The 23259-nt window shown below is 43.8% G+C and overlaps 1 long non-coding RNA gene across 1 annotated transcript; it reads left to right on the top strand.

Annotated features, from left to right (window-relative positions):
* The first annotated feature begins 1092 nt into the window (after nt 1–1092).
* On the top strand, nt 1093–17588 carry LOC147194153 (uncharacterized). The gene is made up of 4 exons (XR_015103068.1): nt 1093–1218; nt 5426–5771; nt 10139–10253; nt 16581–17588. It is a non-coding gene; the product is annotated as an uncharacterized LOC147194153 (long non-coding RNA).
* The last annotated feature ends 5671 nt before the right edge of the window (nt 17589–23259 follow it).

Here is a 23259-nt window from a genome sequence, read left to right on the forward strand (position 1 = left end):
ACTCAAAGTGTTTTTCGGGAATTAGCGGGCCTTTTCCTACTTCCATGTGCGTTAACGTGTGATTTAAAAGTAATGAATGGACGAATGATACAATCTGCGCTAGTTAGTTCACGACCGTATTTCGGCAAAGATAAAAAAAAATATGGTTTTTGTTCCAAAACTTAACACGATCCACTGCAACGATACGTAGAAATCGGTAATCGTACTTGTGTAGCTTCATCGAGGGAGGCAAAAATGGCAAAAGGATCAAAGTTAGCAGACTACTTCCTGGTCTGAAGACAATCTGTGGATGATGCATTTTGTTTCTTGGGTGTACTGTTCCATTTTGCGCCATTGGCAAAAACCTGAGAAATCTAACCTTGAACAACTTCAAAATGCGTACATTTCAGTTGGAAAACATTGACCTTTTGGGGGGGGGGGGCAGTGTCTCCAACGGGCTTTTTGCTGCCATTATCATGTCGTAAATGTTGCAAGCTAACTATTCGTTAAATTGTTAGCTAACCAGCTTATTGGCGAAGTCATTTTTGAGCGTATCCCATACTCAGAGGGGGGGGGGGGGGGGGCATACAAGGAAAGTCCAGTTTTCTTGATTCAACCTTTTTTGGATCACATAGACCGTTTTTTAAGCGATTTTTTCTTGATATTGTGACAATAATTTGAAAATGTCACCTGCAATCATGCTTTAAGGCTAAGAATTTAGCATTGATTGTACATAAATTATCTTCCATGGTTACATCATTGCTGTCCAATAAAAAGCATCTCCAAAGTTTGTCAGATGTAATCCAGAACAACAACTAAGCCCCGAATCTGGACATGCATGTATGTCTTCTCTTGGACAGCGACATGATTGACTGCTCTCAAGCTGTTCTCAAGAGAAACTTAGCGCTTTTTGAACTGCTGCTGATCTGCCAGCTTTAGCGCGCCGTTTACTTTTACGGCGGCCATTCCACTCCGCGTTAGCTCTCACCTCACCTCCCCTCCCGGCCCGCTTGACTCTGGCTATCACCGATCATCTCTTCTTAGGCGTATATTTGTATCGCTATGTACATATTTCATACGGCAGGCCCTTGATAAGGACATTTCTCTGATCCTGCAGGACTCGCCCTCTGTAATTCTGCCCGTCCGCAGCCAATAAAGATAAGAGTCCGACGTCTGGAATGCCGCAGGAAGGTGACACTGAGGAGATGGAGAAAAGGAAAAGACACATCGTGACACTCTGTAAGCAACTTCTCGGCTTTTGGTTTTTTTCCTTTATTTATGGTTATTAGCAGGAATTTTATGGTCGTGTCTCTTTCTGCCCTACTTATTTTCAAATATACACCTGAGGTCAGCATCTCATAAATTTTACTTGAATTCAATTCATGTATTATTTGTGGTGGTGGGAAGGGTGCTTTAATTTTCTTATTTAGATGGCAAATTAGTGCAGGTTGAGCACCTCTGCAGTGAAGTAGTGTGCAGCATTTTGCCTCAAAAATCTGTAAAATTTTTTGGGGAGTTCACTTCCATTAAAAAATAAATACATGATAAATCTAGAAAATAAATTTGTTAGGTTAGATAGGATTGGAGAAAAAAAAGGATTCTGACACTCCACCAATTAAAATGTCAACGTGTATTATTTATACATGGCGTGTACGTCAGTTTAGTAAAAACTGACATAACTTTTAAACTGTCGAATCTTCTCAAGTCCACCATACAAAAAATACCAACGTACACACAATCAACAGAATTTAAAAAAAAAAAGAATCTGAAAATGATTCCGCAATTTTTCACTCCAAAATAACTTCTTTTTTCACTTGAAATTAAATAACTCAAGTTTTAACATCCGTCCGTTGTTTTTTTTTAAGTTATACTTAAATCCCCATAGTAAAAATATGGAATCATTTAGCTAAAAAAAAAAAAAAATCTGTCAAAGCTCAGACAAAAATCAGAAAAGAAGTTCAGCACCTCCAGGACCTTCATGTATTTCATATTTACCAACCTTTTGCTCATGTACACCTCAATAGTCCGCTATTTTCTGCGACTAAGCAAAATGATTATTGCTACGACACAATTGAATGCTTTATAAGCTAAGAGGATAAGAAAACCTTTATTTGTCTCACAATGGTGAAATTCCCAATTTACAGCAGCAAAATTATGAAAGGGAGAAAATAGAAGACAAAAAGTATATAATTAAATATAAATAGGAAGGGAGAATCAAGAACGGAAAAAAAAGGTCAGGCAAACGCGTGGAATGTTTGAAATGCAGCAAACGTGGCCATATAGATAAGTGTCGATTGTGCTTTTGTAGCACGTTCTGCTCTTGAGCGTCATGCGTGCCCGCGGTCCGGCGGACCACCGGGCAGGCGGGCCGGCCGAGGCTCTAATGATTTCACAGCCGTCGGGCTTTAACAGGGGGTGGCTGCTCTGTGTCAGACGAGCCCGTGAGGATTGCAGCCGGGCTGACAGTCAAAACACCGGCGTAAAGGCTTGACCCCGAGCAAACCTCCCGCTGGAGACGCATCAGGGACCCGCCGTCTCTAAAAGCATTTTTGCCACACACTGCAGGAGCGCCACTTGCAAACACTCACAAATATTGCTTTTAAGGCAGGCCAGGGTGAAAGGCCCCCTTGAAATTGCTTTGTCGCCTGTCTGAGGGCTTTCCCATTCTCAAAATTGGCGAACTTTGGCGGGCATGTCTGCCACAGAATCTTTTGGGGAAAATTCCGCCTCCAAAGTTGGTTTCGCTTTGCACCATGGAATTTGGTAGCCATGTCTACTGTGAGCAGACCCACAAAAAAGTCTCAAGAAGCCATTATTGTCGCAAATCTGTAGGACGGCTCCCATTTGTGAGCCATTTTGGCCATTTCAAGGTCACTTGCGCCCTGGGATTTTGTGTCCCACATCTTTACCTCTATATTAGTAGACCTACAAAAAAGCCATACGCCAAAAAGCTGACTTATCGGGGTCAATTTTCAAATCGGAAGCACCTTGGAAATTTTTGACCGTTCAGCCTTTTAATACTGGTGTCACTGAGCAACATGAAAGATGGCAAACAATTCCTTCTTGTTCTTCCTCCACAGAAGAACTCCTCGCAATGCTCCATTGGGGTTTTGAGGTTCAGTTTACTTCCAAGATTCATTTCACTTCAAATTATTTCAGGTGCAGGGATTTACTTTTATAGTTGGCTCGGGTTATATGATATTACACTTTACTTTTGTCTCCACTCAGTTGTAAGCAAAAAAAAAAAAAAAAGTGAAAGTATTCTTGGAATTTACCATGACATCATCATCTGATGTCTTTTAATGTACCGTCAGCGTAGCCGTAAAGATTTGCTCTTCTCGGCTACAAATACGATGTTACTTTTTGGCAAGCGAGAAGTTGTTGAAATCTTCGGGGGCTTTACTTCTCATTCTTCTTGCGTTCAGCGCTACGGCGAGATAACCCAAATAGGTCGTTGCCCGCGTAAAAGTCGGATGTGGCTTTTCCTAAAGGCCATTTATCCAATCAGGAAGAAATGCAGCAACACTCTGGAGGTCATTTGTGCTTTGGACAAAGATAATGGCCCCTAATGGCGGCGGCGGCTAGTTAAAGTGGTCCCGCTTGTTCATTCATACACTGCACACGTCGCCGGCCAGACTCATTAAAGCCCACGAATGGGTCACAGATGTGCCACTGGGCCATTAGTGTTACCTGGAAGGTCATTTGCATTTCTTTATTTATTTCTCTATTTGTTTTTCATTTGGCTACTCATTTGAACTTGTGGAGGTCTGCACAATCAATGTTCTCAAACTTACATTATAGTAGATCACCCCCCCCCCCACCCCCGCCCCGCCCCATCAGTTTAGCTTTCAACCTATTCAAAAAATGAAATTGCTCCGCTGAAAACGTTTCAAGACAGGACAATGTTTGCTGTTGTTCGATGCTGTACATAATGTGGATTTAAGAAATTAAAACAGTTATAGCGTTTTGGAATCAAGAAACATGGATTTTATTGGAAAGAGCTAAAAATAAATAAATGTGATGTTGGCATCACAGCCTTTTGTTACAATCAACCACAATATCAAGAATACTATTGGTTCTACTGTTTGCATTTTCAGTTAAAAAAAAAAATGTGTACAATAAAATGTCTTTGCGGAATATTTCATCAGAAAAAGGAACCTGGAATCAAAAGAACCCAAAGCGGTTTTCAAATTGCCGTTTTGTTAACGTGTCCTGACTGCTTCCCCAGCTTTGCGTGGTCCCGGCCTCAGCTAAAACTCGGCCCTATCTCTCGCCGTCTAAAAATAGCCTCGCAGCTGCCGTGATAGCGTCGGTTCGGCCCCCCGCGGAATGCCGCGACAGGCTCTGCGACTCCGATTGGATGCTTATCAGGACCAACGCCGCCTCTGATTGGATGCTTACCGGGGGGCACGGTTGGCACGATGACCTTTGCGGTATCAGCTGAAAGACGCCGTCGCCGGCGTGCCAGCGTGTTGATTTTCGCACCTTTGCTGTTTTTAACTTGCGGAAAGATGTGAAAAAGGAAGTCCATCCAAAAGCGTCCTTGTGATTTCGCATAGCGAGAGGAGTCACTGTCCTCTGAAAATCCCTTATCTCCAAATAGATTGAGGTTTGGGGGTTGGGCCAAAAAACATTTTTTTGGGATCAAACTAAGCAATGCAAAAAGTGATGATATGCAAGTCAAACTTGGTGGTGTCGAGTGAAAATGTCATCTCTGCACCCCCACCCCCTACCTGTAGACAACAATTATTTTAGTTTTCATTATTTTAATTAGTCTTAAGAACGTACCTAATTTTTTTTTTTTGGGGGGGTGTATTGAAGTTTAAAGAAAACTTTGTTTTAGATGAACATTTTAAAAAGCTGACAAATTTTCGAGTGTCGCTGTGTTTTGGTGGTTTTCTCTGAAATCCACCACATTTTTTTGCTTGTCTACTAATCGCAACAGAATCAAGTAAGTCGTTATTTGAGTGAAAAGTCGACATTATAAATGGGTGTACCTGCTGTTGAATTCAAGCACGCGTCTCCAAATTTTTGTGAGTCTTGTTTTTCTCCAAACTACAACAGACCAATTTTCCCTTCTAAAACTTTTTTCATCTCATGTTTTTCCATATTAACATCAACCATAGTAAATCACAGCATTTTATCTTCCTGAACTACTTTGTTTACCCCCCCCCCCCCCCCTGTCCAAAAAAGGGTGGGGAGGGGGGGAGGGGAGGCCGTGGCGAGTGAAAGTCGATGCACTTTTCCCGAGCAGATGTAATCGTAGCGTGGGAAGCAACGTAGCGCTGATAAGGTTGTGTATAAATTAGCGTGGATTTTTAGGTTAAAATACTTGTAAAGATAAGAGTGACTTCTTGAAATTACACCTGAGATGGGGCCCGGCGGTGTTTGGCCAGTCCGCCGCCGTCCACATAAATCTGAGCGTGAGTGCTTTGTGGCTGCCCAGGTCAGCCATTCATGTGGGAAAGGAGAGATGAGAGACCGGGGGTCAATCTGCGCTAAGCCCCGCTGGTGCCAGCGGACTCCCTGGGACCCCAAGCCCCCCCGCCATCTCCCGAAAAGCCTCCCCCAGTCTCTGCCTGACAGCGATGACATCATCAAACGCCATCCACGCGGATGACTCCGCGTTCGGGTACGTTTTCCCATCTGGCCGGGAAACGGATCGACTGCTCTGGAGTGTTTGCGAAGCGGCGCCGCTAAAAGAAAGCGGGTGGGAGAACGCCGCCCAAGCGCACATCACCAGCAACTGGAAGTGGCGACCGTACCCTCGCAAAAAGGCCGAATTGCGTCAGGTGTGTGTGCAAATTGTTGTACGAGGGTCTTTTTTTTTTTTTTTTTTTTAAACAAACGTCATGGTCATTTTCCCCCCTTGTTGGGTCAAAGACTTGATCCAACATGCTGGGTCAAATCCTCAAAGCAATGCGCTGGTTATAAATAACCCAGCGTGGGCTCCGCCCCTTTGGGACCCAGTGCTGGCTTACTTTTGACCTTGCAGTTTCATTCTAAGAACAGCGGGGTTAAAAATAACCCAATTTGGATCCTTAAGCGATGGACGAAACTCTATGAGAAATCCACGACAAAATCCCAAAAGAGGAGGTTGCTTTGCATGAAACACCTCCAGACGGTGGCTTATTCTGTCCCACAAAATTGCCTTGTTTTGTGGATTCTTCATTCAAGCCAACTTTTCCCCCTCTTTTAAACCCAACTGCTGTTCGTGTGTGCCACGCACTCTACGGCAGGTGTAAAAGGCGACCTTACAAGAGTGATCAATACAATCAGATTTGAATGTGATCGCAGCAGCACCGCACTGTAAAAAACACTCGGGTCCAGAATAACCCAATGTTGGGTCCAACAGAGGTTGACCGACGACTTGAGTCAGATTGAGCCAATTTTCCGTTTTTGGTGTTGTTTTGTACAAAATGATGTGATTTTTAGGGCGATATTTTATTTATTGATTTATTAATTTGGCGTTGCTTAGTGCAAAACAACCCACAACATTCAAAACATTGGATCCATCCATTTTTGACGCAAATTCGGTTCTTTTTGAGCCAACTATTTTTAGAGCGCATCAATCCGTCTGTCCTCTTGGGGTGGAGTCCACAAAAAAAAAAAAAGCGTGTGCGCGAAGGCTTCCGGGAGCCGATCGGAGGCGCGATGCCGCTACCCTGCGCACCATTTTTTCATTCCGCCGGCTTTTGCGTGTCGACTCCGCTGGGCCGTTTGTCCACTGAGGAAAAACAGACGCCTCCTGTGTTGCCGCCTTTCTTCCTCCTCCTCCTCTTCCTCCTCTTCTCTTACCACCCCCCCCCCCCATTCCCCTTTTTGCCCCTTGGGCTTTTTTAATTTTTATGGCAGGCCTTCTGTAACACACGATGACCTCAGTGGTGCATTAGATGCATGGTCAAGAATCCAAGCGACTTTTCGGCATCCGATTTTCACACAATTCTGATCTATTCCCCCGCCGTTGAGCCGTCATCCGAACACATAACGCTGCCTAGCGTCGACTCGATGCAGCGGGGCAAGCGGTGATTTGGCCCTTTTGGCACACGAGGGAGTCGCGTTTCCTGTCGCCTTCAGTCCCATGAATTAAAAGCCAGCTCCCAATAAGCGGAGGTTGGCATTCCATGAAAGGACTCGGACGCATTCCTTCCGGCCGTGATGCGCAGGTGAACGACGTCAGCGGGGGGGTGTCGTTCATCATCCGCAAACTTCACACAAAATGACGTGAATATGGAAGATATGGACAAGCGTTTAAAACAGTCGCTCTATGAAAGCATGCAATCCAAATATCTTTCCATTTTTATATATCCAGTTTACATATATATACAGTATATACATGCATGTATATACAGTATAAATATATATACTGTATATATGTATATACATATACTGTATGTAAAAATGTGTTTTGTACGATTTTGTTGACAGGTCGACCGTGTCGATTTTAATCATGGACATATTTTAAATAATAGACTTTGTGCTCTCAGCATCGACGCAACCGTGTTACTAAAACCATCTTAGCCGTACTGAGCGAAGCATAAAGTAAGTGAATTGGACGACTCCGCAAAAAGGATGTTTGTCAGTTGAGCTGGACCAAACAAATTCTCTGATGGCGTATCTTCGTTTTCTTGCCAACATAAGAACAACTTCCAAAATGAGCGGTCCCCCTTTTCCAAAACGTCTTCTGCCTAAATTATTCTCCCATTGCGGCGAGCGCCGTCGAACAATGACACGAACATTTTGGGAGCCTTTAAACGATTAAAAGGAGATTATGGGCTCGGACATTGTCCGTCTTGATCTGATTATCAGTGCGATTATGACACGCAGCATCCGTATGACATCATGGCGGGGGCTTCGTTTGATACATCAACGTTTGGCGCTCTCGCTTTGTTCAAATCAAAAACCCATCGGCCAAATTTGAGCGGCAAGAGCGTGTGGGCTGGCTCCCTGCGTCCGCTTCATCCCGCGGGTATCGCAGCCAACTGTCTGCTTTCATCCACAATCGGCCGTTTGCGTTTTTGTGTGTGTGTGTGCGTGTGCGCGCTTTTGTGGACGTTTGAGCGATGGCCTGCTTTCATGCGAGCCGCAAAGTCTCGCTTGAGGAGACGAACAAGATAAATGGACCTTCGGCGCACAAACCACATCCTTTGCTCCACACAAAAGTTGCCTTTCAAGTCACATTTGCCAAGACGTCAAAAGCATGCAGACTTATTTCAGCATCAATACCGAATGTATCTTTTTTTTTATTTTTTATTTTTTAACAATAAATAAATGAAAATATTCTGGTTTGCGAAACGTCCCTCGATGGCGTAAGGCAACGTGAACGCGAGCCGGCCGACGTTCCTCAGCTCCCTCGCGAGGGTCGTACATTATCCAACTAGTAATCCACTTTTTTTTTTTCAACAGACAAGCACCCCGCCCACATCCCCCTCACCCCCCACATCATGTGAGCTACCCCCCCCCTCCCCCAAAACAACCTAGACCCGTCGAGCGCCTTGTTTTTGTTTTACGGCATAATCCGTCTTGTCCGTCTTTGCTGGCGAATCCGATTTTTACGGCTTGCTTATACATTCCTGCAGCACATGGTTTACATACCGGGACGGTGGGGGGGGGGGGTCCTAAATCAGCTGGCAGCTCGGAGCAGCTGGGATAAGGTGGGGAAACTTGTCATCGGGCAGACCTCCGCGCCCCCTCCTCTCCGCCTTACCTGCGATTAATGACGGCCCCGCGCTTGTAGATCGCATCGTTCAGGCTTGACCCTAGCGATTAAATTACGACCGCGGAAATTAAATTTTGACTCCTGTCGCTATCAGGCACCGCAAGGGCGGCGGAGGTTGGGGCTGCTGGCTACCCCCCACAATCCACGACTCCTCCTACAGGTGCCCATTCATGAAACAATCCCATTCTTGGGGGTTCATGTCAACGGGAGAATGCTGCCAATGACCCGCCGACCTTCAAAGGGGGGGGGGGGGAATTTGAAACATTTTAAAGCAGCCAGCGCACCAACCATGCAAATACGCTGCCTTTCGCGGTCCTCAACGTCGGTCCGCTAACAACGGGGTTCCGAAGGTGGAGAGGCGGGACCGAGCCATGTTTCCAACATGTGAACAGAGAGATGCAAATCTGGTGCCGTTCAGCTTTGTCAGTTTTAGGGTGGGGCATCGAGAAACGAGTAGAACTGGGGCTAACATTCCGGTTCTCCTGGAATCGTTGGGGTTTTAAAATGTCCAGCCTAAATTTTGACGCTGAGGTGTTGCAGTGCCCCTCACCCCGCCCCCTTGGTGCCAGTTCGCCTCGGGGCAACACCTGTAAATGTAATCCTTTATGGATTTGTCAATTAGCTGCTGCCCCCCCCCCCCCAAAACCACCTTCGAAGTTACCTTCCCCCAAGCCCCACCACCCTCTTCTGGTGCCCATTCATAAAATGCTGCCATCCCAAAAGTGCTGAGGCGGGTTCTAATGAGCTGGGGGGGAGTTGTCGGTGACCCCGCCGGCTGGTCGGCCGGTGCTCTTCGGGGTGGGTCCGGCGGCCATTTAAAAGCGGCCTGTGTTCCAGGTGAGGGCCTGCCACACAAATCCTCTGTTACCTCCTGTGCCTTTAAAAAGCTTCTTTCAGTCATGTTAACAGCTCATAAATGGCCGCCCACATCTTCAGACCCTCCAAAATAAGCGCAGGCCGTGGGCTTTTATACTGATCGCCCCTCAGGAGGTTTTGGCGGAATAACGATGGCTTTAAAAGCGATAACCTTAGCTGCTGGATAACGCGCGGGCTCATTAAATACAAAGTCCATGAAATTAAATAAGCATGTAAAGAATGCCAGAGAGGGCAAATGACGTATCAAAACAATTCTAAGGAGGGAGGATCTTTCAGAATAGTGAGAAAGTGAAACTTTTTTTTTTTTTAATCAATCTCGATATAAATCAGGGATGTATTGTTGAATTTTTTGATGTTTGACAGAATCATTTCCCCAAACCAGGAAGTAGCTCTTTTTCGGGTTTAAGCTAGTCTGTTTGCATTTTCAAGCATTTTCGCCACCGCTTTCTCGCCAAGAGTGCTTTCCTCATCATTTTTCAAGAGCGAGCTATTGTATATCACTTTGCCGTGTTTATGTTGCCATTCAAGTATTCCACTCCTTTTTTTTTTTCTTTTCCCCGGCAGCTGCTGCTCGGCTGACGTCAAGAAGAAGAAAAATCGTCAAAATCCGACATCCTCCCTGGGGGAGTCCCGGCCTGGCAAAATAAGCTTATTTTAAGCATGCGGAAGAAGCAGCGAGGTGAGTTTGTTCTTCTTGAAACGTCTTATGAGCAAAAAGGATGTTAGCTCATTAAGGAAAGGGGGAACCATAAATCTGTCCCGCCGCCTTCACTTGCGCCCCTTCACATCTGGACGCTAGCTTCTCTTCTTCTTTCGGCGAGGGATTTATGGGCCACGTCACTATTTGCCGCTGGTACCGCCGCCTCTCGCGTTCGGGACCGCCGCCAAGGCCTTAATACCCGCCCTCCCTCCCTTAATCCGGATACTCGTGTGAACATGTGCTTCGTATGGTTACCGCATTGTGATGTCACAATACGGTTAAATTAGCGAGTGGTGGATTTGTAGTCTGCACGGGAGTGAACATGGAGTATCTGAAACACCGCAAAAAGTATTAGAGGAAAAATTGTCCGTAGGATGGTCAAAAAGTAAGCTATATTCTGCAATAGATTTACCAAGTGGTCGAAATGCCCGAGCTCCACCCTTTGGTCGTGATGCCGACCAACGCCTCACTCATCATTTGCTTGAGAGGGACACTTGGAGATTAAAAAAAAAAAAAAAAAAATGTGTTGAACAAATGCAGCGTTGCACATGCTAATTGATTACCATTATTTCCAGTAGGATTGTTTTGCTTTCTGTAAATCCAAGCAAATGCACACCAGATGTCAAGCGCGAACATAATGTTGCAACGTCTTCATTTTATCTCCCGGTCAGACATGACATCAGCAGCGCTAAAACCATTTCAGAAATCCTCCTTGACAAACTGAAGTTTGTCTCGCGTCCGTGTTTTTAGCGCGCTCTCGGCCCTCCCTTTTCCCATGGTCCGAGGTGGCCGATAGATCAGCGGAAGAGCGGCGGCGTGACCGTCATGATGTAGCGAGCCCCCCGCGGCGGAATCTCCCGTGTACGTGTAGACAGGAGCGGGCGAGGCCACGGCCGAACACGCAACGCCAGACGCTTCCAATTAGCAAAGCGCCCGTATCACGTGGCCACACCGTGGTGGCTGTGAACACTTGTTTTTTGGGGGGTGTAATGGAAAAAAAATCCTGCTTGCTGGACATTAACCAAAAAAATCTATTTGTACCATAATACTCTTTGTTGGACAGCACAAAGGAAAATAATTATACTGAATAAAAATATGAATATACAAAAACTGAAAAAATTTTTACTGGTCAATGAATATATAGATCCAAGTTTTAAAAAAAAATCATTAAATGAACAACAAAATAAAACAACCTCACATCCGGAAGCTTATGTGTTGGATATAACGCAAATTCAAACTCATTTGAATTTAGATCCGATCCGAATCCAAATCACAGTGAGCCTGTTCAGACGGGTTATGAACTTTTGATTCACGTAGAATCTGTTATCTGGAATGATGAAGACACTTGGGCTCTTTTAGCCACTCTTTTAGCTATCAAGCGACTAGCTTCAAATGTTTCAGGCCTTGGCGAAGGTCTCTCATTTGTTATCTTTCTGAAATTCGATTTTTCCGTCCAGCTGTGTCTCTTGCCAGGAGCAGTTAGCGTGGTTTAGAGCAGACGCGCGTGGCACAAAAGGAAGCTTTTCCTTTAATGTTATCACGGCGCTGCCGGCTAATGAAGATAATGCGACTACGCCGCATCACAGGGACGCTTTTATTACGTTTCAGGGGCCGTCCATCCTCATCTTGACTGATCACTCGGGTGTTTTTATTTATTTATTTTTGGGGTTGGGGGTGGGGGTAGGGGGCGAGGTGGAGTCTGGCGACAATGATGCGGCCGCATCTGTTTTGCCCAGGGCGGGCAGGCCGGGGCTCGTTAGCGACGTTAGCCTCGGCTAAGTGCGCCCTTATCATACGGCTCTGGGGGGCATCAAGATGAGACTAGTCACTCTGTTGTTACTATGGTAACACAGAATCACCAAATTTGAGTCCTTTTGATTGCTGTGTGTAAGCATTAGCACCAATGCTAACGGTGTTAGTGTGAAAAGTGAGCACTCCCCACTCTCCATCGATCGAACATGAATATCGACTTCTTGATTGGTTGATTTGGTGTTGCCATGTTTGCAAAAAAATACATTTGATTTTTTTTAAAAATGTTAATTGAATTCATTTATTTATTTGTTGCTTAAAACGCCTGCACACAAATCTGAACAGTGCCGTTAGCGAGTGCGCTGTGCTTGTAAAAACATTGTCGCACACGAAGATGATAAATGTTTATTCCGCTACATCATGTTTTAAAACAAACACGTTGTACTAGTGCTAGCGTTGCGTTAGCATTAGCATCACTTCAGATGCTTGTAAAACTGTCGGCCCCGCGCTAAAATCCTCAATGTTTATTTGAGGACGTGAAGTTATAACAAAAGTGAGTTTTACTGCCAGGCAGATGGCACAAAGTTTTCGCAGTAGCTGTAGCATGACTTCAGACAGTGCAGCGTTTATTTTTAGTGCTTGGATTGATTTTGCATGTTTTTGTGTGGTTACTTTTTATTAGGATTTTTGTGGAATTGAAGTTGCAATTTCTGTTGAATTATTTTATTACATTTTTATGATTATTATTAGATTGATACTTTGATAGGATGTTATTTTTTTTCAGAATTTTAATGTCTGCATTTTTTTTGGTTTTTGGGAAGTTGCAATAGTTTTAATTCTCAATTTATTTGTCTATTTATCTGTTATTTAATTTTAGGGATGTTAATTATTTCAATAAGTGTGGTATAGATTTTTTGCTTTCATTGTACTATTTTTGCTGGATTGTCTTGAAGAATTTCCATAAATTTTTTTAATGGAACATGAGTTGGTTTTAATGATTGTTTTTGTATTTAAATTATTTTGATATCAATTATTTTTGTGGTGGAAATCTTACTTACACTTGCAATATTTTGGTTGAATGATATTCATTGGCCGTTTTGGTTGTTGTTTTTTTGAAAATGGCCTCATTAGACGCTGCATTTTCAGTCATTTAAAGGCTTCATAAATAACCCCGCTACGAGGAGTGAAAGTGTGTCGTGTCTTTAACGCTCGTCGGAGCGTGCGAGGCAACTCCCAAACATCAGACCATAAACTTTTTTTTCCCCTTGTTTTTATCTCATACATTCCGACTCTCTGGCTTGTTTATTTGAAAGTGTTGTAAAAAAAAAAGTTCCAACCTGGTCTGGCGCGCTAACCCCTTGCAAGCCCAAATCTAAATGGGGGGCTTTGATGTGTCTGTTGTTATTGTTTGTATCAGTGCTTATCACCACCCCCTTCCCCAACCCAGAACCCTCTTAAACGCACACCCCAATCGCATCCCTGCGTCATTACACCATTCCTCAGTTTGGCCGCACCAATTTTCTCCCCACTTTCCCCCACATCCTCTCCTCCGTCCATCCATCCGTCTGTCTGTCTGTCCATTCATCCAGAGTGCCCCCTTGCCTTAACCCCCCCACCACAGCGATGACCCCCCCCCCCCCCCCCCCCACCCTGTGATAAGGATGATGGATGGAGCAGAACTGTGGCTCCAGCCAAGAAGCCCGGCAGCTTCCTCGAAACTGAGAGATACTGAGAGAGGGATGGGGCGTATTGGGCGGTGGGGTGGCTATTTATTTGGTGGTGGTGGATGGGGGAGGGTTACCACCGCGAAATTAAATAAAAGTGTGCGAAAAGTGGATGAAGAACTACAAAGATGACAGTTTTTCCGGACCCCCAACAAAAAATCTATTCAAATTTCGCTTTGAAAAGATGTCAGTGCGTCCAATTATGTTAGATGATGCCCAGTTTGAACTTGCTTAAATACTGTCTTGAAAGGAAAAAAAAAAAACCTGCACTCAAATAATCATTCTATTAAAATGCACTGTGCATGAGGTGAATAAAAAAAAAACACGGGACCTGCTGTATGTTTGAAAACAAAGACTTTGAAAAAATGAAATGCAAATGTTGCATACTGAAAAGTTAAATACAACTGAACTGTGCTGAACAAATGTGGATTTGAAAAAGTTCAATATCGCTAATTCCGTGATTATTTTGCAAGCCACAAGAGGGCGACTACATCACACACTTTCAGGGTGGTTTATCTGCTCTCTTCAAATTGGGATTATTTCTTTTTTTGCAAAGGACACTTCCCGTCTTGATTTTTATTTTGTCTCATCTGGTTTGTGTTAACTTTCAGCGGACGGAACGTGGACACGAAATTCCTTAATGATTTGTTTGCCTTCTAGATAGACAAGTGGAGGAATTTTTTGATGGCTAATTTTGTTCAGTTTGGACATTTTGTTTTGGTTATGAAAAGGAGAAGATAGCATTTCCCACGCGCGCATGCACTTCCGCTATTTTGAACATGGTGGACCGACTAATGAGAATTTTGATAAGATAACCATGTGTCATTTTATTTTCATGTGATTTGTTTTCATTGCTTTTGGTTGGAAAACAAAAAAAAAAATCCTCCCCCACGTCAGAATGCAAGACTTCATTTTGTTGACGTCTTTAAAGATTTCAACTTTTCAGCAAATACGACACAGAAAAAAATTATAACTTTTTTTCATGGAAAACTACAACTATGTTCTAAAAATAAGTATTTTCATTCAATTTAATTTTCTTGAAAAAAACAATTATTTTCTCTTTGCATTTCGACTGATTTCCTAAAAAAATTAACATTTTTTTTTCATAAAACCCTTTTTAAAAATCTTTTTCAATTGAATAGATTTTTTTAAGATGATACCTTTTTTCCCAATTTCTTAGTTGTTGTTTGCACAACTCACACTCAAAGATCCACACCACTGACCGCCTTGTAAAAGCTACTTGAACAGCTGAACTTTATTTGGGGTTAATCAGAGGCATTGCAGATGGCGGCAGTTGTGTGCCGACTCTCATTCAACATAACTTTGAATGTGGAACACATCCCCAAATAGATGTGAGGTGGTGTGCACACTTTTGCATGTGTGTGTATCTGTTGGATTTTACTTTCACGAAGGTGCGCGTCGGTGCGATGATTGAGGCGTGTTTACGGCAGGCGGCTTAAACATTTACTTTTGCACGCCGAAGGTGAAAAACGTGACAACTCTGGCCGACTTCACGCCGGCCAGTGCACGGGGGCCGACATTTATGAGGAACGGGCGGCACGTGACCATGACGCCCGGACACAAAAAATGCGTCAGCTCGGGAAAATGCATGCACACTGACATGGGATCAGTTTTATGCCAGGAAAAATCAATCAACGCGCGTGTCCTTCCCTGCATCGACTTCCACTTGTTAGGATCTTGTTTCTCCAAGGGTGTACCATTTTTTTTCACCTGCATAACAACAAATCTTAACTTCATTTTGAATTTTGTCAATGTCTGTACTGGGGGCACCTCAAAGGTAAAGAGTCGTGGACCTAGAGTGGCACCTTGTAGGACACCATCCCCAGCGACGCACGGGTCCATCCTGTTTTGTACAGCCGCCATCCACCATGACCGGTTTTGTTTTTCACTTGTCTCGACACCTTTTTTTCGTGAACTGAGCGAAAGAATTTGTGGCGATCACGTCATCACGTTACTTCCTGCAAAACTTAGCAAACGCCATGTGACATTGGAGCGAGCCAATTAGAATTAAGTGTTTGTACAAGCGCCAGATGAGTCATTTCCAGCCTTATTGGTGCAAGTGAGGCCATTCCCCTCCAATAATGTGTGTGCACGTGGGTGTGTGTATGTGTGTGTGTATGTGTGTGTGTGTGTCTGCGTGTGTGCGTGCTTGAAGAGTGACAGACATGACAGCCTGGCTCAGGCTTATCTCATTGCAGGGCTGACATTAGCAATCAAGAAGGGTGTGTGTGTGTGTGTCTAAATCCTGTATTTGACCCTTTACAGTTAACTTTTATAAATACTCATATACATACTTTGGCTGTGTATCATGAGGTGCAAAGCTCAATTCTTGCTCTGGCCTTTCTGTGTGCAGTTTGCATGTTCTCTTGATGCCTGTGTGGGTTTTCTCCAGGTACTCCTCCCACATTCCAAAAACCATGCATGGCAGGTTAATGCAACACTCCTAATCCAGTTGACATCGGGCAATACTCTGAACCGGTTGCCAGCCAATCGCAGGGCACACACAGACGAACAACCATCCGCGCTCACAATCGCACTGAGGGACAATTTCGAGACTTCCATTAACTTGCTATGCATGTTTTTGGAATGCGAGAGGAAAGCGCAGTACCCGGAGAAAACCCACGCAGGCACGGGGAGAACATACAAGCTCCACACAGGAAAACCGAAGCCGGGATCAAACCCTGCAACTCTACACACTGAGGCGGACGTGCTAACCAAGTCTATCACCGTGACGCCCACATACAGTATATGTACAGTATATAAATTAATTTCCCCAAAGAGGTTAAAGCAATCTTTTTTTTCCCCACTTCAGGCTGACAAGGCAAGTCCAAGTGGATGTGGGAAAAGTGGATGGAGACTTTGAGGAGGTGACCGGCGATGAGCACATGACAGGAGGAGCAGATGAGACAAGAAAAGTCCAAAAAAGAAAAGTCATGGGAAAAAAAAAACGATGAGAGGCGACGAGAGTGATGAGGTGAGGTTGAGCCCGCGCGAAACTTCAACAGCGTTCGTAACGTCACAACCACTACGCCATCGTTTTCACATTCACGTTGGGATCTTACGAGAGATAGATGCTGGTTTTCCCCCTTTTTTTTCTCAATTCTTTTTAGAGAGAAAGTGATCTTAGCCCACAACAGAACATCTCAAGTGAAAAGAAATTACATTTTATTGAAAATCGTCATTTTCTTTTTCAAGAGTCATGGTCCAATCATTTTTTCTTTGCAAAAAAGAAGGGAAAAATCTAAATATATGAGAAAACAAAATTCTGGATGAATGAAGACTTAAACATGCATGTTAAACATGCGCCAAACTTGGAGATGATTTTATTTTTTTTGCCACTAAAGTGTTCAAATGAGGAAGCCTGCCACAGAAAGAAGAGCCACTTCTTGCTGTTTATTTCATTTGCTCTTCACGTCCAACATGAACGATTCTCCCTTTTCTCTTCTTTCTCGTGCGCCGGCGCTCCCGTCCGTCGTCGCAACAATACCGATACTCAATGAATTTGTCTCGAAAAGCTCCTCAACCTGGATTCTTTTGGTTGTTGACAAGACACTTTTTCTCATGGTTTCATCAAGTTCGAACGCCGTTCTTTTGGGATGAGTTGATAAAGAGCAAATTTGAGCATTTCCGTCAGAAATGCCCAAACGACTCGACTCGTTCAGTGCCAGATATTTTCATTCCCTTCTTTGCCCTGCCATGTGAAAAAATAAACCAATTAGAAATATACGAAGACGTATCTGGGATTAAATGCCTGGATTATTTAAAAAAAAAAAAAAAAAAACGTCTCTGGCATTGAATGCGTTCATGATGAGCTCATCCCGAAAAACATTTTGGTGACTCAATGTGCATTTTGTATGGCAGTTCTGGTATGTCGTGCAATGCGGGGAGGGGCAACCCCCCCCCACCACCCCCCTTTGAACGGCCATTAGGGTCCCCCCGCCGAGCGAGGGGGAGATAAGGAGGGAATTGAAAAAGTGGAGGAAAGAAGAGAAAGAGGCTTCTCCTTCGCTATCTATCTTCTTTTCTTCCCCCCTCGTCTCTTTGAGCTTGATTAGCCTGCGAGCTTTAAGAGGCTCGTTATCAAGCTCGGAGGCCAGGCAACTTCTTCTTCTTCTGACTGTTGACACACACGCGCACACACAAGCCCTGCGCGCACACGCGTGTGTGTGTGTGTGTCTCCTTGACTGATGTGGAGTCACGATGCCAGAATGCGGTCAAGCGATCGGTCGCGTCGGCGGACCTGAGGGACTCCAACATGTCTGCCGGCCGCTCTGCGTCCGTTCTCATTTTTATTTTATTTTTTTCTCTCATGTCAAGCCACCGGTCACTCTGTTCATGTAAAACATAAAATCGCCATTTTTAGGAACCCGAGTAAGATTGTTCAAGTAGGAGACAAAAAGTTGAATTTTCGCTGTTAGCACTAATGCTACATGAAAATGAAAAACAATGACAATTGCTCAAGATGCAAGTTTCGAAAATTGCCAAGAAACTTTGGTCTAAAGATGAGTTGTAGACAAGAATTTGAAATGACAGTCCCTCAAAATGCACATTATTGAGAATTGCCAATAAAAAAATAACGAATTAAAATTGACAAAAATCATCGAAGTCAGTAAAAATCATTCTCATTTTGAAGCATCAAGATCCGTTTTAAGCATTTCGACAAACGCTTAAACAAAATATGAAATCACGATTCCTCAAAAAAGGAACGCAAATGAAAGTTCCCAAATGACTTTCCTTCTTTTGTTTGGCCAAACAGAAAGACCGAAAGAACGAAAAACATTTTCGTGACCGTTCCAACTCATTTTAGGTACTTTTATGAACTGAAGCTTCAGTTCTCTTTTTTTCCCCTCAGTGTATTTTTTTTTTTTAAGCACTCTGGTTGTCAGGACGGCTTTAACGTTGCCAGCCGTCCCACTGATGCATCTGTCCGGCTCACTTTTGTTTATGGCGTCAAGAATGTTAAGGCTACACGTTAGCCTTGGCTACTTCACGTGTGCGAATGTGTGCCCCAAAAGTGGCGAGGGAGGGCTGGGGGGGCAATTTGGCCATCCAATGGGGTGCAGATCTGGTGAATTTTGCTGGCTGTTTAGTCTAGCAATCGCCATGGTGACAAGGAGTCTAGCTTTAAGGATTTTTTTGGAAGGTGGGGCGGGGCGGGGGGGGGGGGGTTACAGCGAGTGAGGACGAATGGGGGGCGTGGGTCAGGGTAGTTAGAGGCACTCCGGGTCAGCCAGGATTAAACGGCGTCCTTCAAACCAAACGTATGTAATTGCACTCAGAAAGTTTCCAGAAAAAATGTCCAAAAGAGAAAAAAAAAATGTTCAAACAAAAACTAAAAACTTGTCTCCCCAAAAAATGAAAAGTTGAGTTAGAAAATATCAAAGAAATGATCTTGGATTAGAATTTTCATCCTGACTGAGATCTTTCTCCTGTGAAACTGTTTTGGTTTGGGGTTTTTGGTTTTTGTGAGAACAATCTTTTCTTTTGAAAGAACAAGTTTTCTAAATGTAAGATTCCAAGGAATAAGTTGGACAGATGTTACAGTAACAATAACACGTCTAAAGATTGAAATGATGACAATGAATAGTATTTTTTTCTCTAAAAATTTTATCTGTTCACATTTTTTTGGAGGGCGGGGGGACAATTCATGCAAAATATCAGTGATGTCAAGGGCTTTGAAAAAGCGTTTACAATCCATGCAGCGCTACCGAAAACGGCACGCAAACTCAGTACAAGTCATCGGGTGAAGGTTGCGTAGAGCGGCCCAAATAAAAGTGGGGTGTCAAGGCTTGTGTCGCACAGCCATAGAAAGAAACGCACACGCACGCACGCACGCGCTCGGCTGGTCTGGACAGTTTAAGTCTGTGCTGACAGTGAAAGGCAATTCCTGAGACTTGGTTCTCGGCCAAGCACACTTTTGATTGGGAGCCGTCTGCATCCGCGCTCACGTTTTTTCACACTCGTCCTCTTGTCTACGTCGCCATGAGAGCTCACGTGTTTTTGGTCGAAGGCCCAAATGTTCCCCCGAGAAAAGATCCAAACTAACGCCGATTAATGCGCGTGTGTTTTTTGGCCACGGATAGCAGCAAGTCAAATACGCGTGAGCAAGAGTTATAGATCGTCTTCAGCCTTTCAACAAAGCTCGAGATGCACTTTGCGGCGGCCGTATATCACCACGCTAACGCCGCTAATGACCGCGCCATGGAGGAAAAAGCTCTCCCCCATCGTCCGATACTGACCCCCGGTGGACGACGACCGAATCGTCATAAGGATTCCCTGAAACGGACTTCAGAGGACGACACCAATCGGAAAAACTGCACGACCAAAGTGACATTGTGATCGTGAGTTCGGCAATTTCAACATCACTATTTACAATCGCGAGGAGACAAAAGGCTAAAGCGTCATTTTAAATAATAGTCCAAATAAAATTAGGGTGGATAGTACTAGAAAAAGGTCATATTTAAAAAAACAAGAAAGTCAATTATCCAGAATCACTGAAGAAGTTGGATTAAAAAAAAAAATCTGTAAAAATGTCATACTTTGAGGAGGGGGGGAAACGGATTCTTTCATATTTTGGGAAAAAAATGTCAAGGTATAAATTGTATGTTACCCGAAACATAGTCAGTTTTAATATATATTTTTGAAATATTTTTTTGTTGAAGTATTTTTTAAGACTTCTTTCTCCATGAACAACATTGGGTTTTTGAGAAATAAAACCATATTTTAAAAAAATCAACTGCATTTTTTTCCCATCGCACATTTTTAAAAATGTTTTTAATTGTTGCACCTTTTGTCTTGCAAAAGACATTTTTCAACCTGCATCTACAAACGTATTAAACGGACTCAACTCCAATTTCAAGTTCACAATTATTAGTTGTTTTTTTTAACCGTCATAAAAAAAAATAGAGATGTTGTAAAAAGAAAACCTTTTTCAAAATCATTTCTCTTCTGACATTTTGACTTTAGTCTCAGAAAAATATCGCTTCTTGTGAAATCCCATCTTGTAAAATGGCAACTTTCAGTTCCACAAGTTCACTTCTGTAAAATCCCCCCCCCCCCCCCCAATCGAATTGGACCTGCTCAAACCATTCCGAACGTTGTCGCTGAATTTGCCCAGGAGTCCTGTCGTCTACCGAGAGGCCTGAATGTTTTGATTGACAATCTCGTTCTGATTGAAATAGATGGCCAAATCAGCAGGAGTCCGAAAAGTCTGGGCCCGTGCGCCCCTTTGCCCTCGACCCTCGCCCTCCCCTTCGCACGCACGCACGGCCGCAGTTATCAGACGCTCCCCGCTGCCGTTGTTTTCAGAGGTCAGAGTTGTTTGTTTGCCCGCAGGCTCGCGCTGTGATAGTCGGACTACGCCTGAGCGCCCCACGCATATGTCGTCGCCCCCCCCCTCACCCCACCTAAGAAACGCACCATCACCTCATCTTAATCTGAGCGTTATCAGACCACTCCTCCATCCCCCGCAAACTCGGAGCTTGTCTTTTGAAAAAGGAACACTTCCCCCAGGAAATGACAAAAGACTTGGAGGCAGATAGACCGTGTCTCTATCTGTCATGGCGGAAGACGGGGGGGTCAGGTTATCACGGTTCATGTCACTCAGGTGGGCTTCATAGGCCTCAGGTTCAAATGCATCCACTGAGCCGGATTCTCAAAAGTGTGCGATACACAAGCTCCCTCTCGTGGCGCGGGAAAGAATCGCAGCCTAAATGCAGTTCGGTTGTATTTCACTTGGAGGTTGCGCAATGCGGCATTTGGCACCCCGCCCGTTGGAAGAGTTTTGATGTCAGGTGATTTCTGCCCAGTGATGAGTAGCCAATCAGAGATGAGGGACACTTGAGCTAAATTGAAAAATGTTTTCATTCCGTGATGAATCATTTTCAGAAGAGAAGTCATTCTCCACTTGCTCCCGTCAAAGTACAACTTTACTCTCCTCAAGATTCAAAAATAATCATAATTTCACATTTGCTTTTTGTTCCCAACTTAAAAAGAAGTGCTTTTCCAAAATGCAACTTTACTCTCACAATTATCATTATTATTTTTCTCACACTATTACATCTTTAGTATTGTAAAATCAGCAATTTATTCATGGATCAAGAACTTAATTTTTCTTGCAACATTATGATTTTATTTTTGAAATGTTGACATTTTTTTCCATAAATCTCCTCCAAAAATGTTTTGAGTCACGTTGTTTATTCTGGCAATTATGACATTAGTCTTACTTTTCGAAGTAGTGCAAAATTACTGGATGGACAAAACTTAACATGAAACTTTAAAACAAATCGATATTCAATTTAGAATAAATGATGAATCATTAAAAAAAAGTCCAACGTACTTAATAAGTTAAAATTCACGACGGGGCTAACTGAATCAAATATGATATTCTTTTGTTTGACTCCGTCGAGCTGAATGAAGACTTAACCATGTGTCGCCCCCTTGTGGTTGTCACACGACCGCTCTAGAAAGTGCCCAATGACGTTTGCAGTGGAGCCCCCATCCGGAACGGAAAAAAAGGTTGTGATCACAATTCAAATTCGATTCATAGCGCAGCCTTAGTTGCACCTGTACTTTTGTAACTTTTGCAAATTGGATTATAACCTGGGGGGGGGGGGGGGGGTCGACTGCCTGATTAAGCAACACGGAGGAAATGAGACAAGCTATTTTGTCCGAGAATGGGAGCGGATGAAGTGAGTGCTGGAGGTGGGACAAGTTGCCTGCGCGCCTTGTGTGTGTGTGTGTGGAAGTCACAGATATTAAATCAGCTCTTGTGGGCCTTTTAAGGAGGCACAACAGAAGCCCTGTGCCCCCGCCAACACAACAAAGCGGGCAGCCAGCCAGCAATGAACATTCCTGCCGCCTTTACGAGCTGCCCTGGCCACGCCCCTTCACTCGCACCCCATTAACGTCGGCCGCATTCGTCCTGGCGAACCCAGACGCTCCAATCTCATCCGATTCCGTTTTTGTTTTGGCTCTTTGCGGCTTCGTATGATTCATTAAAAACGATGTCGATTTTGCTAACGTTTGGCAAATTAGTGTACTGCCACTTGCAGACTTTTAGGAATCGTATCCAGCAGAAGGTGGCAAAAAAAAAAATAGCAAGCCAGTCTTCTGACTTTTGGGTTATTCATAGCGCAGGCTAAGCTTCGTGGGGGGGGGGGGGGGGGGTTCGGTTTTACTAAAAATGTAATTGACTGCTTCATTTTTATTGCTTTGGGAATTTTTATAATTGGCTAATCTATACTTTGATTCACAAATGTTTACAAATTTGCCTTCTGTGGGATTTTATCGTTTAGTACCCCCGCGCCCCCCCCCAAAAAAATACATGTCAATAGTTTAATGGTTTCTCTCTTAACTTCTTTTCTCACCACTCAAACTTACTAAAGTTACTAAAAAAAAACCCCAAAACAATTAGTTTGTCATTCGATCAAATAATTTACTTTGTTTTATTTTGAAAAAAAATGTTTGAATCAAAAACAAAAATCACCAAC

The sequence above is a fragment of the Hippocampus guttulatus genome, chromosome 15 (genome assembly GCF_054856545.1).
Source record: "Hippocampus guttulatus isolate MCC_2025c chromosome 15, RoL_Hgut_1.0, whole genome shotgun sequence".
NCBI classification, from domain to species: Eukaryota; Metazoa; Chordata; class Actinopteri; order Syngnathiformes; family Syngnathidae; genus Hippocampus; species Hippocampus guttulatus.